The sequence below is a fragment of the Ursus maritimus genome, unplaced genomic scaffold, assembly GCF_017311325.1.
Source record: "Ursus maritimus isolate PB19 unplaced genomic scaffold, ASM1731132v1 scaffold_9, whole genome shotgun sequence".
Lineage (NCBI taxonomy): Eukaryota > Metazoa > Chordata > Mammalia > Carnivora > Ursidae > Ursus > Ursus maritimus.
Window position 1 is genome coordinate 69,656,331 of NW_024427107.1, and position 14,256 is coordinate 69,670,586.

A 14,256-nucleotide genomic window follows, 5' to 3' on the forward strand; every position below is an offset into this window, starting at 1 on the left:
AGAGGCCTCCCAAAGCCCGGCCTTCAAGCTCTGCTCCAGTCCTCCTACAGGAATGCACTATGGAACCCCTGGAACCCGTCTCCCTTTGCTGAGTCACAGCCGTACAGACCCCGTAATCAGCACTAAATGACTCTCCTTCTAATTAATGCAAATGTGGAAAGCTTATCTCTTCAACCATGCTGGAAACTACTTGAGACTTTTCATTTGAGACTTTTTTTAAAAATAAAACTGGGAGTTTTAATGTATTTTTAACCTTTTGGTTCTAGTATCTGACTTCAAAGGCATCATTCCTCAATTTAGTTCCCCAAAATTGACTCATTGGAATAATTCCATTGTTTTTTAACAGCTGCTACAGAAAAACATCCCCTGTTAAAACAACTGTTAATAAAAGGATATTTTAGAGAGTATACAGAGCCTCTCTGACAGGTAGGACCTCTCTGCTAATGCTTACCAGGAAATGGTTCATTTGGGGCTGAAGTGTCCTACCTGCTGTCATGTCTTTACAGAGCTCAGCCAGCAATTACACATTCGCTCTGAGACTAAGCGGGGAAAGGGCATTCAGGAGGCTAGCCTGCATATCCATTCAACGACTAGGCATTAACCTTCACCTAGGGAGCCAGATTCCCCGGATTTAACCATGAAGTTTCATGGCACAGCTGAGGAAGCCTTCTTCAGGTGCATACTGGGGCACCTAGGTGGCTCAGTCGGTTGAGCTTCCAACTCTTGATTTCGGCTCAGGTCATGATCTCAGGGTTCTGGGATCGAGCCCCATGCTCAGGCTCCATGCTCAGGGAGAGTCTGCTTCGAGATTCTCTCTCTCCCTCTGCCTCTCCCCCTGCTCTCTCTAAAAGAGATAAATAAATCTTAAAAACAAACAAACAAAAAAACAGGTGCATACCTGAACCAGGGTTTTATGATGTCCTAGTCCAGCCTACTCTGCTCAGGGACCTGTGTCTGATTTCTTAAAGAAGCACCTAAGTCCTTCCGGCTACCCCTCATTCCAGTGGTGGTCAATCCTTCCAGCTGTGGTCACGTCCATGAGGCCCTTCAAAATGTCAAATCCCTTCCACCAATCCCAAACCTTGCTGATCTTTACCTTGGGACTATTTGCTGGCAGGTGCTTTGAACCACCACAAAACCTTGCATTTTAATACATAGGACGTTACTTCTCCTTCCTTTCCTGGTGTCAGGAAGGCACAATCAATTTTAATACCTTGTCATACACACTGTCCCGCCTTGCTTTCAAGCTGAAGACATGTACCCTGAGTTAAAGGGAGTAAGGATTATAAGGGCTCTTGATGCAGTCAATGCAGCATTTTAAGGAAGACCTTTACAAATACGAGCTACTTATCTTCTGAAACTAAAGAACATTTTGCATGCTCAGAAACAGAAAAGAGGAGTTGCCAAGTTACCATTTCAGGAATCCAGTTATCTTGACTTTTCCCCTGGGGCCTGCCTCTGCTGCAGCTAAAACTGAACCACAGATTCTTGTATATGTATATTCACATCCCCCGCCAGCCAGACACACGAGGGAAGCTAGCATGTACTTGGAAACTTTACAGGGCACTCTCAGAATGTGAATGTCAAATTCTCCTGTTGAAAAAACTCAGAGATGAAACCAAGACTGACATCAAAAGAAAAATGCTGGAGCAAATACAGTTGCTAGAGTATATACTCCAAGTGAATTAATTCCAGAGAAAAAATTATGTAAGACCTAGGCCAGTTTCTTGTTCCTCTGCCCCCTCCCCTCTGCCTCCACCTGTCTGTAATCCACGACTTACTGTCCAAATGAAGGAAAAGGTCCACAGAAACGCTTTGTCGCTGTGAATTAGTGCAGTGAACAAATGAACAGGTTTCATTCACACCTTGAAAAAAGCAGCGGAGGTCCCCTACTTAGCAGGGGGTAAGATTCACTTCCACTTCCAGACATAAACAAATTCATTAGATCCCAAGCCACCGTATTTTCAAGTTTTCCAAACTGGAAAAGCCTGGTCACACCTGGGCTTCCTAGAATGTCACCTGTTACATTCCTCTGGTTACAAGGGGACACTGAGGAAAGGTAGCGCGCAAGTATTCCCCATAGACTACAGCCAAGGTCCATGCTTGTTTATTCACCACTCTCTCAAGCTCCAAAGTGAGACTCCTTTCCTTAAAACGCTTTCCCAAAAGCTACTGAGAGGAGCCAAACTAAAAATTTTATCTGCCACCATTACACTTCCTGTTCCCCCCTTTCAGATTCTATTAAAAAATCCATAAAGAGCAGACAATGGGGGGAGGGCAGGGGGAGAAGGGCAATGAGGCTGGATTATGCATGCACGCATTCGTACACTGAACATGTATGCAGCGCCAAAACAAGCCAGGCTCTGGGGCTACAGCAGTGAACAGGACTCTTTCTAGGTCCCCAGGGAGCTTACAGGCTGGCTGCGTAGGTAGGTAATAAGTCAGGTAGTTAAGATACGTAGTGATCAGCTTTGTAACAGGAGCATGAGTAAAAATACACTAATGGGGCAAACAACTGTCTGTCCCCTCCCGCCACTGGAGGTTTTGCAGAGCAGGCAGGGTCCTCTGAGCTGGCTACAAGGGAAATGGTTTGCTGTTCCAGGCTCTAAATCAGAAACAGCCACAAACTTTCCAGAAGTCGATTACTGCAAAATTCCATTCCTGGCCCAGATTCTTCTCCACCTAAAACCATCTCATGTACCCTGTGTGCACCAACCCAAAAGCAATGGCATTGATAGAGGATTTCTGATACCTCAATATGGAAACATTAGATGATTAAAAACAAAACAAGCTCTGAATTAGGAGTTTTAAGACTTGGGTTCAAAGAGTGCGACAGCACACCACTGTGTGACTGCAGGCACGTGACATAATCTCTGCGCTTCACCTGTATTACATACAAAGCAGGGATGAGACACTGTCACAGACTGCTGTGGGATCCGAGGAGAGGATGGACACAGCGATGGTTTCTAACGCGAATGTACTACTGCTTTCATCAGCAATCATGCCGCCTTCACGCAGTTAGCAGCTCAGTCTGGAATTCTGTTGCTCACGATACTTGGCAAGTATTAGAGAGTGAGGAAAAGTCACCCTAACGGGCAGCACTGTTCACAACTGACGACGACTACCATATTCTCGTCCTAGGCTCAGCATCTACAGAATGGCTTTTCCTTCTCCAAAGTTTGCTTCCCACACTGTACATAAACACCTGGGAACCCTGTTAAAATCCAGATCTGATCCAACAGGTCCAGAGTAGAGACCGGCATTTCTAAGAAGCTCCCAGGTGATGAGGATGCTACCGGTCCCCTGGCCCGATAGTGAGTACAAGAAACTGAGGGAGTCACCAAGACCCTTTCAAAGAGTGGATCCAGTCACCTGAGGCAGACTTGAATTTCTAGCTCTTTCCTAACTTCCAATATCCATCCCTTGGGCCCCAGCAAACCACCATTTCTTGAAACCAAACAGCCTCACCACACACATTAGATCATCCTTTAGTGACAGAGCAGTGGCAAGATATTCTCAGGTCCAGCCAGCTTAGATGAGAGCTCAAGGTCCCATTCTGACAGCAAAGGCAGAAGTAGTACAGACATCCCCAGCCCCAGAGTAATGACCCACAGAGATGGGGAAGATTTCAAAATCAGCTTTGTGCTCATAACCTCAAAGGTCCCTGCCTGACCACCAGTCATCCCTGGGTCATTTTCCTTGGATTAATTTGGTAAATGATAGTATCTCACAAGAATATAAATGCCTTTGGTGTGTTAAGTGCCTACAGCCACCTTTGTCTGGCACAGGGCTAGGTGCTCAAATATCTGTGTAGTGAGTGAAGGCGTAAAATAAAGAAACTCGACAACATTTACTGAAAGCGCACCACGGATGTGCCCTGCATGGCTGAGGCGTCAAGGGAAGCAATGATGAGCTGGACGAGGCCATGTATCCACTAACGCAACGAGAGTCCCTCCGTGAGTGCCGGGCTCTCTAATACTTTGGGTCAGAATCTCACTTCTCCATCCCATACCACATATTAGCAGCCACGTGTTGTAGATGAGGAAATGGGACAACAGCAGCAACACTGTGTGAGGAAACGCTGGTTGCTGTTAGAAGTAACTTCTCTCAATCAACCACAGAGGGTTTTTCCACCCAATAACCGAAACGAACTGCCTTCTGCCTACTGTAACGAGTTCTGGGAGTTGGATCTCTTATGATTTTCATTGTATGAGTATGCAGCCCCTGGTGACAGGTCCTGAACAACAGTGAAAATAGGGAGCGGCAGAGGCAGCGGTTTCCCGGTACCCTAGTCATGTCCCCTGCATCCCAGGAAGCCCCCCTTCTTAAGTCACCCCAGCCCTTCCCCACGACATGGTCCTTACAGGAGCGGGACGGAGCTGGGTTTGAAACCCAAACCCAGCATGGATCAGGTGCACCTCCACCTTGGGGACAGCGACAGTACCTTTCTGCGACTGCTGGAGAGAGTCCACGAGACAACATGTTCAAAGTGACTGAAGTGTTCAGCACACAGTGGCCTTTCTGCAGACCCAGGTTCTCTGCTCTTGTACCAGGGCCACTGCTGTGCTCCTGGGGGTGGGGATGATGGATGGGGGAGGATCAAAAGTCACATGTCCCCACCTGGCCCATGAGAACAGAGAACCACTTTAACACAAGTCAAGCCAGCAGAAGGCCAACTCTAGCAGCCACTGAAAGTCACAGTCTAATTACTGAGGCAAATGACAAGTGGCTCTTTGGTTTAACTCGGAAGAGAATGGAAGCCATTAAAAAGATGATGAGATGCCTTCTTTTCAAAATTAACATATCTGGAAGTCAAGAAGATGAACAAAGCCAATCTACGGGAATGTGGATGGGGCCTAGCACAGAGCAGAGAGGAGAATAATAAAGATGTCCTAAATTTTCTCTCAGAAGGATTTAAAGCCCTGACGCTAATTCATTTTTCTGCAAAGACCGTACTAGAGTGATTACCCAGAACTACTGTGGAAAAAGCAGTGGTTCCTGAATCACACAGAGCTGGATTCCTTAAGTTCTGACACCTACAAGCGGTGGGACCCTAGGCAAGCTCCATAGAAATCCTTAGTAGCCGCAGGGTCCTCACCTATAAAACAGGAAAAACGATGCTTGCCCTAGAGCTACCATGAGGTTTAAATGAGATAATGTATATAAAACATGTGGCAGAAGGTAAGCACACAATGAATGCAGCTGTTAAATACACATGCCTGGTCCCTGGAAGGCCTGAGCCGGGAGCAGGAAGGCTTTTGTAATAAGCTGCAAACCGGCTGATAGGCATGAGGTGGGCCTGACGCTGGCTGTCCTACAACCTGTGCTCCCACTGGTCTCCAGAATGGTTCCTAAAAATATCAGGAAACTGTGGCACAAGAAGATTTGTAATAATCAGTCCTTAACGAGGTTTCACAGAGATTTCAGAAACATTTTTGGACCAGGCCCTGGCTGTGCTACACTGCAAAACGAAACACATTAAGTTTAGGAGCTGGGCTATATTAAACAAAAATTTTTTCTTTTATCAGTCCCATCTTTGCTCCCAAAAGCCCTTCCTTGTAGTTCCCAAAATACCACCCATCAAAGAGACTGCTGGATTCCCCCGTAATGAGCCAAGGGCCAGGCCACCTTGCTCACTTCTGAAACCCCAGCCCAGGGCTTTCCCGGGAGCTGCTTATTAGACTTCAGTGCCTCAGCTCATCTCTTCTCAGAAGAAACCTTAGACCTATCAAAAGCCTGCCTTCTCTTCTGTATGCAGTCTTGCTCAGGATACTGACTTCTCAAAGGATTCCCACTCTGAGGATGGCACTTCCCACAAGCAGAGATTTATCCGATCCAATACCAGGTAAAGGGGATGTTTGCATCTGGATGCTTCTCTGTAACAAAACAGGTTCTCCGTTCATAAGATTTACCTTTAGCTCCATGAAAACCTTCCTCAACAACCATGTCATGCTCACCCCAGGGCAGAGTTCTTAAGGGGAATGTTAAGCAGGCTGTCTACATTATTTAAATTGTTCTTTCTGCCTTCACTTTCCTCTTTTCTTTTCCTAAACCCATGTTGTTACCCCACTGAGCAGAAGCTGAAAGAGGATGGCTCATTACATTTCCCTGTTCAAATATTAACCTCCTGCCACTCTCCAATCCTGCATCTAGGAAGAGTGGCTTTGTACCACCTTGCCCTTTCTTTGTAATCATTCCTGTGTTTCAGAGCACAAGGGGGACTACACAAAAAGTTTCAAAGAAAAAAAAAATTCAGCTGGCTTCCAAAGCAGGGAACACTTGTCCTGAAGGCTGAAGACTCTCACTGCCCACTGGTTCTCACTGTTTCCAGAGTCCAGTGCTTTCAAGGTTAACTGACATGGTTCAGGGAGGGTGAGAGAGACAAGAATTTATAACCTGTCACTCAGAAACAAAGATCCCATACTCCTGAAATCTTATCAAGGAATCAACACAGGACAACTGGTTAAACTGATGGTCTGGCAAACTGTAATACAGGGACAGAGAACAATAATCTAGTATAAACACAGTCCCCATTTACTGAGCATCAGCTAAGTGCCACGCATTGTACTGCATTTCTTAACATACATTATCTTTTTAAAAAAGATTTTATTTATTTATTTGAGAGACAGAGCATGACAGCATGAGTGGGGGGAAGGGCAGAGGGACAAACAGACTCCCCACAGAGCGAGCAGGGAGTCTGACATGGGGCTCGATCCCAGGACCCAAGATCATGACCTGAGCTGAAGTCAGACATTTAATTGACTGAGCCACCCAGGCGCCCTCACATATATTATCTTTTTAAATCTGTAGTTGGACTGCCCCTATTTCACTGATGCAAAACTTGCCCAGTGGGCAAATGGCGCAGCCTGGACTCACACACAGTCTGATTCCTAAGCCCAGGCTCCTGGCTGCCAGGTTGCAAAGAAAAGAAATGCAGCAAGACCACCTCTCACCAGAACAAAGCCCTAAAGAAGCCCCTGGAGTCCTTCTGATCCCTGCCACCCACCTAGCGGCTCAAGAAAGAAGAATCCAGGATATGAGTTCATTGCTGTCAGAGAGGAAGGTGACAGGACAGGCAGTGCTAGGAGAGAACACACTATCCCTTCAGGAGAAGCCCAGGGCCTTAAAAGAAGGGCACACCAAAGACCAGCCTTGATTTGTTTACCTGCCACACGTTTTCAGAACAGTCCGTGCAGCTGAGAAGGAGTGGGGGACACAGAACGAGCACAGTAACACACTCGTGCATTCAAACAGTCTGAGGAGCAGTTGTCTGGCCCAAAGAAGCACCTAACTGCGAGTCGAAACATCTGGTTTGTCCTAATTCTCAGAGACGGTGTGAGCAAGTCATTTCCCTTCTCCAGGCCACCAAGTATTCACTACTAGAACATGGAGGACTGGCTAGGATGAACCTTAAGGAATCACTCTGCTCTAACTTTCTGGAATCTAGGGTTCTACAGAGATGACAAAGAGCTAGCTAAAGATTTAGGACATTACACAACCAATCCCATGCTTTAGCCCAAGGATCTAGAAACCCAGAAAGGGACAGGAAACCTGTAAGTGGCTGTATCCGTGAAGAAGTCTTGATTAGTAGGAAGCTAATGTGCATCTTCTTCTCAATGTGATGTGAGACACAGATGGAGATCGAGGTAACAGGCGGACAGAAGCCAAGCATGGACTGCATCCCCAGAGAGCAGTGCTGGGTTCAATATTACTCGGGTCCTTTCTCCGATCTTCTCTTGCCATTTCCCCTTCCCGGACCAGGCCCCCAACAGCTTTTGCTGGGTCATTTTTAACAGTCTACAAATACTGGTCACCTTCGTTTATTCTTGTCCCGTTCAGTCCATTCTCCACACTGCAGTTGGAGAGAGAGGTCCTTCCTAAAGGCAAATCATGCCAATCGCTGGCTGCAAACCCTAAAAGCTTTCTGCTGCTCTAAGGATAAAGCCCTGCTGTCTTTCCAGCCTCAGTTCCATCCTCTCTCCCCAACATGCTCCAGCTATGGTTTCTCAAAAGTGGTAGGTTCCCCCCCACCTCTGTTCTTTGGGTCCTAGCTGAGGTGTCACTTCCTCTGGAAATCCTCCTGTGACCCAGTAGCTTAGGTGCTCCTCCACCCTGGACGCCCACCCCTCTCCCCATGCACGTCACCGTAAATTCCTGTTTACTTGTCTGTGTCCCCCACCAGACTACGGGTGTTAGGGAGGCAAAAACCACGTGTCATATACTCCGTTGCACCTCAGCACCTAGCAGAGTGCCTGGCACATGCTATGAACTTTAGAAGCAAATAAACAAAAATCTGTACTGCTGAAACAAATGGCCTCATAACTGAGAGGGCTGTTGAAGGTGGGAAACTAAAGTAAAGATTAAAGGAGAGACTGAGAAGGGGTTGGGGGGGGCTGGGTGTCCACCAGGGTGTGTCTGTGCCCCACTGCATCTGCACAGCGGCAACAAGTGAGGCTGTGAACCGTTCAAGGGCAAGGTGCGCACTGCGCTGTGTGCAGATGAGCCCGTGCTCCGTGCCTTGGAGCCCAGGGACACTGGGAAACCAGCTGGTTGTCTCTCTAACATTTGGAGGCCCTGGCAGTGACAACACTGCTTTAGTGCAGCATATATGCATGGGGACTGATGTCAAAATAGGTCACCGATCAACTCAGCAGAGCTAGTAACTGGACATCACTCACAAGTCAAGTGTCGTGTGCCAGCACTGTCTGCCATGACACCAGCCCCACGCCTCTGAAGGATGCAGATCCAGACAGGGCGTTTGCTAGAACACAGTGATAGATGGGCTTGGGTGCTATACGATTGAAGTGCACACTGCTGTCACTCCCCATAAATTGTGACTAGATAGAAAGGCGGACCAAGCATTGCACTTCGACAGTGGGGGGAAAACAAAGGGATTGAGGGTTTAAAGAGATGGTAATCAAGAAGATGGAAACACAGCAGGACCTTTCCAGAACAGAGTTAAGTAAGTTCAAAACCAGAAGGAGCAACAGCAGCAGCAGCAAAAGCAGTTCAGAGAAAAAATTCCTATTAAAAAACGCATTTAAAAACATGATGTTTCAAGATCAGAAATAATGAGCTTCAGAGAACAAACAGTATAAAAAGCCTAGGTAGATATTTTTTCATATGAGCCTCTGCAGTGGAAAAGCAAGCCACTAACAGGGCAGAGCGTGAAACGAGCCACATGTGCAGGAGACGGAAGTTAATTAAATGAGGACTCAGGCAGTTCCCTGAAAAACAATTTAGCCAAAGCAAGGAATGAAAAATAAACAAGCTATAACACACACAATTTGGTGGCCAAATAAGAAAAAAAGAACAATTCACGCACATACACTGCAAAGTCAATACAAAAGAGTTAGAAGTTCCCAGAATTTCCCACTGATCAGGCCACGAAACAACACATGTGGCTTTCAGCCTTAAACAAACGTGGGAGTTTAAAATCAAACCAGGTTAGGGTATCTACATGAACTCACCCTGTCATATGTTTCTCCTTTTAAGGAAAGTCTAAAATTTTTATGTTACCCCCATTTCCTGATTTTCAGAAGGTAAATGCCTTGTGTGGCTGGCACCACCACAGTGCCAAAGTTTTCGGCGTGGGCAGTGCGGGAGGATCACCTGAGGCCGCCCAGGCTCTCCCCTAAGTTTCTGATTTAATTGGTCTGGGTGCGGCCTGGGATTTTTAACAGTTCTCATTGTGGTTCTAATGTGCACACAAGGCAGAGAATCACAGTCACCCCACTTCTCAGACTAGTGTGGCAAGTTCTCAATTTCTAGAACACATAATGAAGTTGAGGCACCTTGAACATGACCATTCCATCAGAAAACCTATGATTTCCATAAAGAAGACATCTTTTCTTGATTTACTTATTCCCTTTTTAAACAACTGGATTCTTACAATAAAAGCCCACCACTTGGCTGGCCCCCTTGGCCAAGACGGGGTAGAAGAGACACCATCCGGCCCTTCACCTCCGGTTCGGGCCATGTTTCAGCAGAACAGCGTCTGTCAGAGAGTGATGGCTCAGCTCTAAGAAGGGGGCTGCGTGCAATTAAGGACTGACAGGGACCCTCCCCCCTTGCCATCCTGTGCCTGGAGAGCACAGTGTTATCGCTAAATCAAAACCCTGTCTGACAAAGCTATAATGGGGGTTCTTAGTAGAGAAATTCATTCCCTGTGATGCACTGGAGGAGATGATGCCAAAAAGCCCATTAGTTCGGATGAGTGTGTGGGGAACCAGCATAAACACAGGACATGACAAGAAATAGTACCTTATATTTTATCCAGACTCTCCTAATGATGAGTGGCTTGCATAACTGATTAGGCTACCTTCCTCCACCTCCTAACCATGAAATGACATGTACCAATGCTTATTCTCAGAGAAAACCTCATTCTTTCAATATGTATAATGAACACGGTGGCTTCCCTTATTACACCCACAAACAAAAGAGTGTGTTCTGCAAAACAATGAAATTCCTGTGTGACTCTAATCCACGTACACTGCTGCTCCTTCCCTGTTACCTGGTAGAATTTTATGCACATTTCCATAATTAAACAGAGATGAATATTCATCATGTTCTAGAATGACATTCTAAGAAGGCAAGGACTTTTGTCTGTGTTCACAGCTGTAGCCTGAGCTCCTAGAACAGTGCCCAGCAGAGGGCTGGCACTCAACAGCTGCTGAATGAATGACAAGCATCTGCTACATTGAATGGTCACTGCTATGCACATGGGTCTGTCCAGGGCAGGAGCACAGGTACAATGGTTTCGTCTTGCTCTGTTTCTTTGTTTATTCAGTTAAATCTATATCACACGCTCACTATGAATAAACGAGGATAAAACTGGCAGAAGCAGAATGACCAGGTCACACCTGTAATGGCAAGACTGCAGCCTCCATGAAGGCAGAGGTCCCCAAAACCCAGCGCCCAGGGCCTGCTACTAGGTAGGGACTCCAATGCTTACTTGTAATCTTTGTGCTGCAGGAGTGGACAATCCAATGGGAGTGAAAGGCACGTAAACAAAGAATGGGGCCATGGCCGCCGTCTCACATTATATATAACGCGTGCGTGCACGCACCCACTGATGCTCACTCGTTTGTACAAAGACTTGAAAAACCACATGTAGCTTCTCACCTTAACCAAGCAAAGGCACTGTACCAAGCTTATATTTAAGAAATTTCTCTAAAGATTAAATAAATGTAATGGAAACCAGCCTGAGTTGCCAAAAACCAAGCATTTTATTGGGATGTGTGCTTGTGTAGTGCTTTGGGGGCAGAGGGGGCATGGAGGATGTTCATTTTTCCCAGATCCAGAAGATGGGCCACTATGAACAGCTACCCCCACGGCTGAAAGAGATGAGAGAAATGCTAAGAATGAATAGGCAAAAATCCCAAACAAATAAAAATGCTGGCTTTTAAACCAATACTGCCAGCTGTTCTTCACAGCAAACAGGAAGAACAGATCGAGAGGGCAGGCCTCTGATGGGCACTGAGAAAAGAACAACCAGCTTCTTTATCCAGATCAGCTGCCATGTGCCAGGGAACTGGATTCACAGCCACAGGAAGAAGGCCAGAGATGGCAGCCAAGCCCTGAGACAGACACCAACTGGGGTGCAGGGGCGGGGGGTGGATGCCTAAGGTTTCATCACTTCCTAGGTAAATGGCTCTCTTGAGAAAACAGGGTTTTGGTTCCGGGACTAAGAAGAGCTGCATCATCAGAGGACATGTATCACTGTATCTTCACCATCTGGGGCAGCCACATCGAAGGGGAGAAGACAATGAAGAAGGAGGAACTGGAAGACAACTAGATGGAAAGCTCCCTGAGGACTCTGGCAGCTTCCTCTTTGCTGCTTCTGCAACACTGAGTCACCTAGCCTGTACTCAAAGAACTTCCACCGAAGTGAGAAGATTACAGGACATTTATGTCACCAAGGGGGGAAAAAAAAGGAAGATCGTTGTGGTTAAACACAAAAGTAAAAGAATCCATAAATAACGCAGAGGGAAAGACTGAAATAACACGAAGGGGGGGAGGTGGTGCGAGGGTCATACTTGGGTGCAGAGACCGAAGCTGCGGGTCTGAATCCTGGCTTCGGCCGTTTACTGGCAGAACGACCGGAGGCAGGTTACAAACATCTCTTAGCCTGTTTCTTCATCCACAAAATGGAGCTTAACGTGGCTGGGATTGCTATAAGGCTGAGGTTCTCAAACTACGCTCCAGCAGAGCAAAACGAAGTGTGTGATTAAAATACTCTGTCTTATCCGATCTAGGATGTATTTTCAACCACGCTTCTCCACCTCTGCACTACTGACATTCTGAGTTGGGTAGTTCTTTGCTGTGGGGGTGTCCTGTGGGGGTGTCCTGGAGGAGCTCTGCGGCGTCCCTGGCTTCTTCCAAGGAGGTAACAATCAAAACCATCTCCAAAGAAGCAACCAGGACGTCCTTCATCCGGAGAGTGGAGAGACACACTGTGGTCCATCCAGACAATGAAGAAGGATTCAGTGCTATAAAGACATGAGCTAGCAAAGCTAGAGAGGGACACGGAGGAACGGTACATGCGCACTGCTAAGTGAAAGAAGCCAGTCTGAAGAGGCCACATACTGTGCAATCTGAGGCACATGGCATTCCGAGACAGGCAAAACTGTGGCAACGGGAAAAAGATCAATGGTTCCCAGGGGCTGAGAAGGAGGGCGGGAAAGATAAACCGGTGGAGCACAAGGGGATTTTCAGGGCAGTAAAACTACTGTATATAATACGCTAATAGTGGATACATATCATACATTTGTCATATCCCAGAGAATGTGCAATACAAGAGTGAACTCCAATGTAAACTACAGACTTTGGTTAATAATAATGTATTAATGTTGGCTCATTAACTGTAATAAAATGTACCACATAATGCAAGATGTTAATGATAGGGAGAAACTGGGGCAGAGGGATGGTGAGGGAGTATTCGGAACTTGGTACCTTCAGCTCCATTTGTCTGTAAATCTAAAGTTGCTCTTTTAAAAAAATCTATTAATTAAAAAAAAAAAGTTTATGGACAAGGGGGTAAAAACCACCTTCAGACATTGCTGAATGTCACCCAGGGGGGTGAGGGGCTGGGGCAAAATCACCTTTACACCCATTAAGAACCACTGATTTAGGATATGGTCCCCCTTTTTGCTAAGACAATGATCCTTAAGACTCATGATAAAACTGAATACACTTTCATCTTTTATGGTGTTCAGGAAAAAAACACCTTCATTATTATTTCTCTGTTCCAGTTCTAAGTAGAAACAAATATCAAATCTCCAGAGGAAAAGTCATATTTGAAAATCTGACCCCTTCACTCTAAAACGGAATATCGCTCCCCTCAATTTCTTCTCTATATCTGCTCTTAGACTATTATTACTACTACTTATAATGCTAACAGATGAGATGAATAAAGATTAAAAACAATTTTAATTTTAATCAATGAATCTGACCATGTCCAATAGTCTCATGTAATAACAGGGCAGGGCCAAAGCAGCTTTCACAACTCAGCCCTTCTGAAGCATCATGTACAATTTATAGTCAGACAACCAATGGTCTTGTAAGCACCTGCCCACGCAAGTGCTTGTAACCGACAATCTTAGTTTTTTCTCCATTTTGTTCAAATATCTGCATATGTTTTCAGTTCAATAAAGGGCGTATATGATCAACTGGATGATAATTTCACCTGAACTACTCCTACAGTCAGTCTCCTAACCTGGCTCCCTCTTCCACAGTAGCCAGAGGGACACTTTTAAAGGAAAGTCAATTCAGATCATCTTGTTCCACTCAAAATTCTCCAAAGGCTCCCTATTCATTCAGAGTAAAAGCCAAAGTTCTTACCATGGCCATAGGGCCCCCCTTCCCAGCCTCTCCTTCCATTTTTTCCCTCAGCCACATGAGCTCCTCATTGCTTCTGCAACATGCCAGGCATGCTCCTGATTACCTTTGCACGGCCCTGCCCTCATATCTACGCAGCTAACTCGGTGTCTGCTCTTGAAGCCTACCTTCAGGCTCCTGCACCTCTCTTCTTTCTTTCTTCTTAGCACTGATCACCATCTAACAAACTGAGTATTTGCTTCTCTCTTGACGGTCTGCCCCTCTTAGGAAATAAGCTTGATGAGTACACTCCTTGACATTTCACTGCTTTATACACAGTGTTTACAAAATTCCTAGTGCATTGTTGGCACTTACTAATGATGGATTACTCCATTCATTCTTATAATCAATCACCCCCATTTTATTAGTGAAGAAACT

The 14,256-nt window shown here is 46.0% G+C and overlaps 1 protein-coding gene across 3 annotated transcripts in view; it reads right to left on the reverse strand.

Annotated features, from left to right (window-relative positions):
- ASAP1 (ArfGAP with SH3 domain, ankyrin repeat and PH domain 1) overlaps positions 1 to 14,256 on the reverse strand; it is a 339,203-nt gene that overhangs the window by 195,057 nt on the left and 129,890 nt on the right. The gene's annotated exons all lie outside the window — the stretch shown is intronic.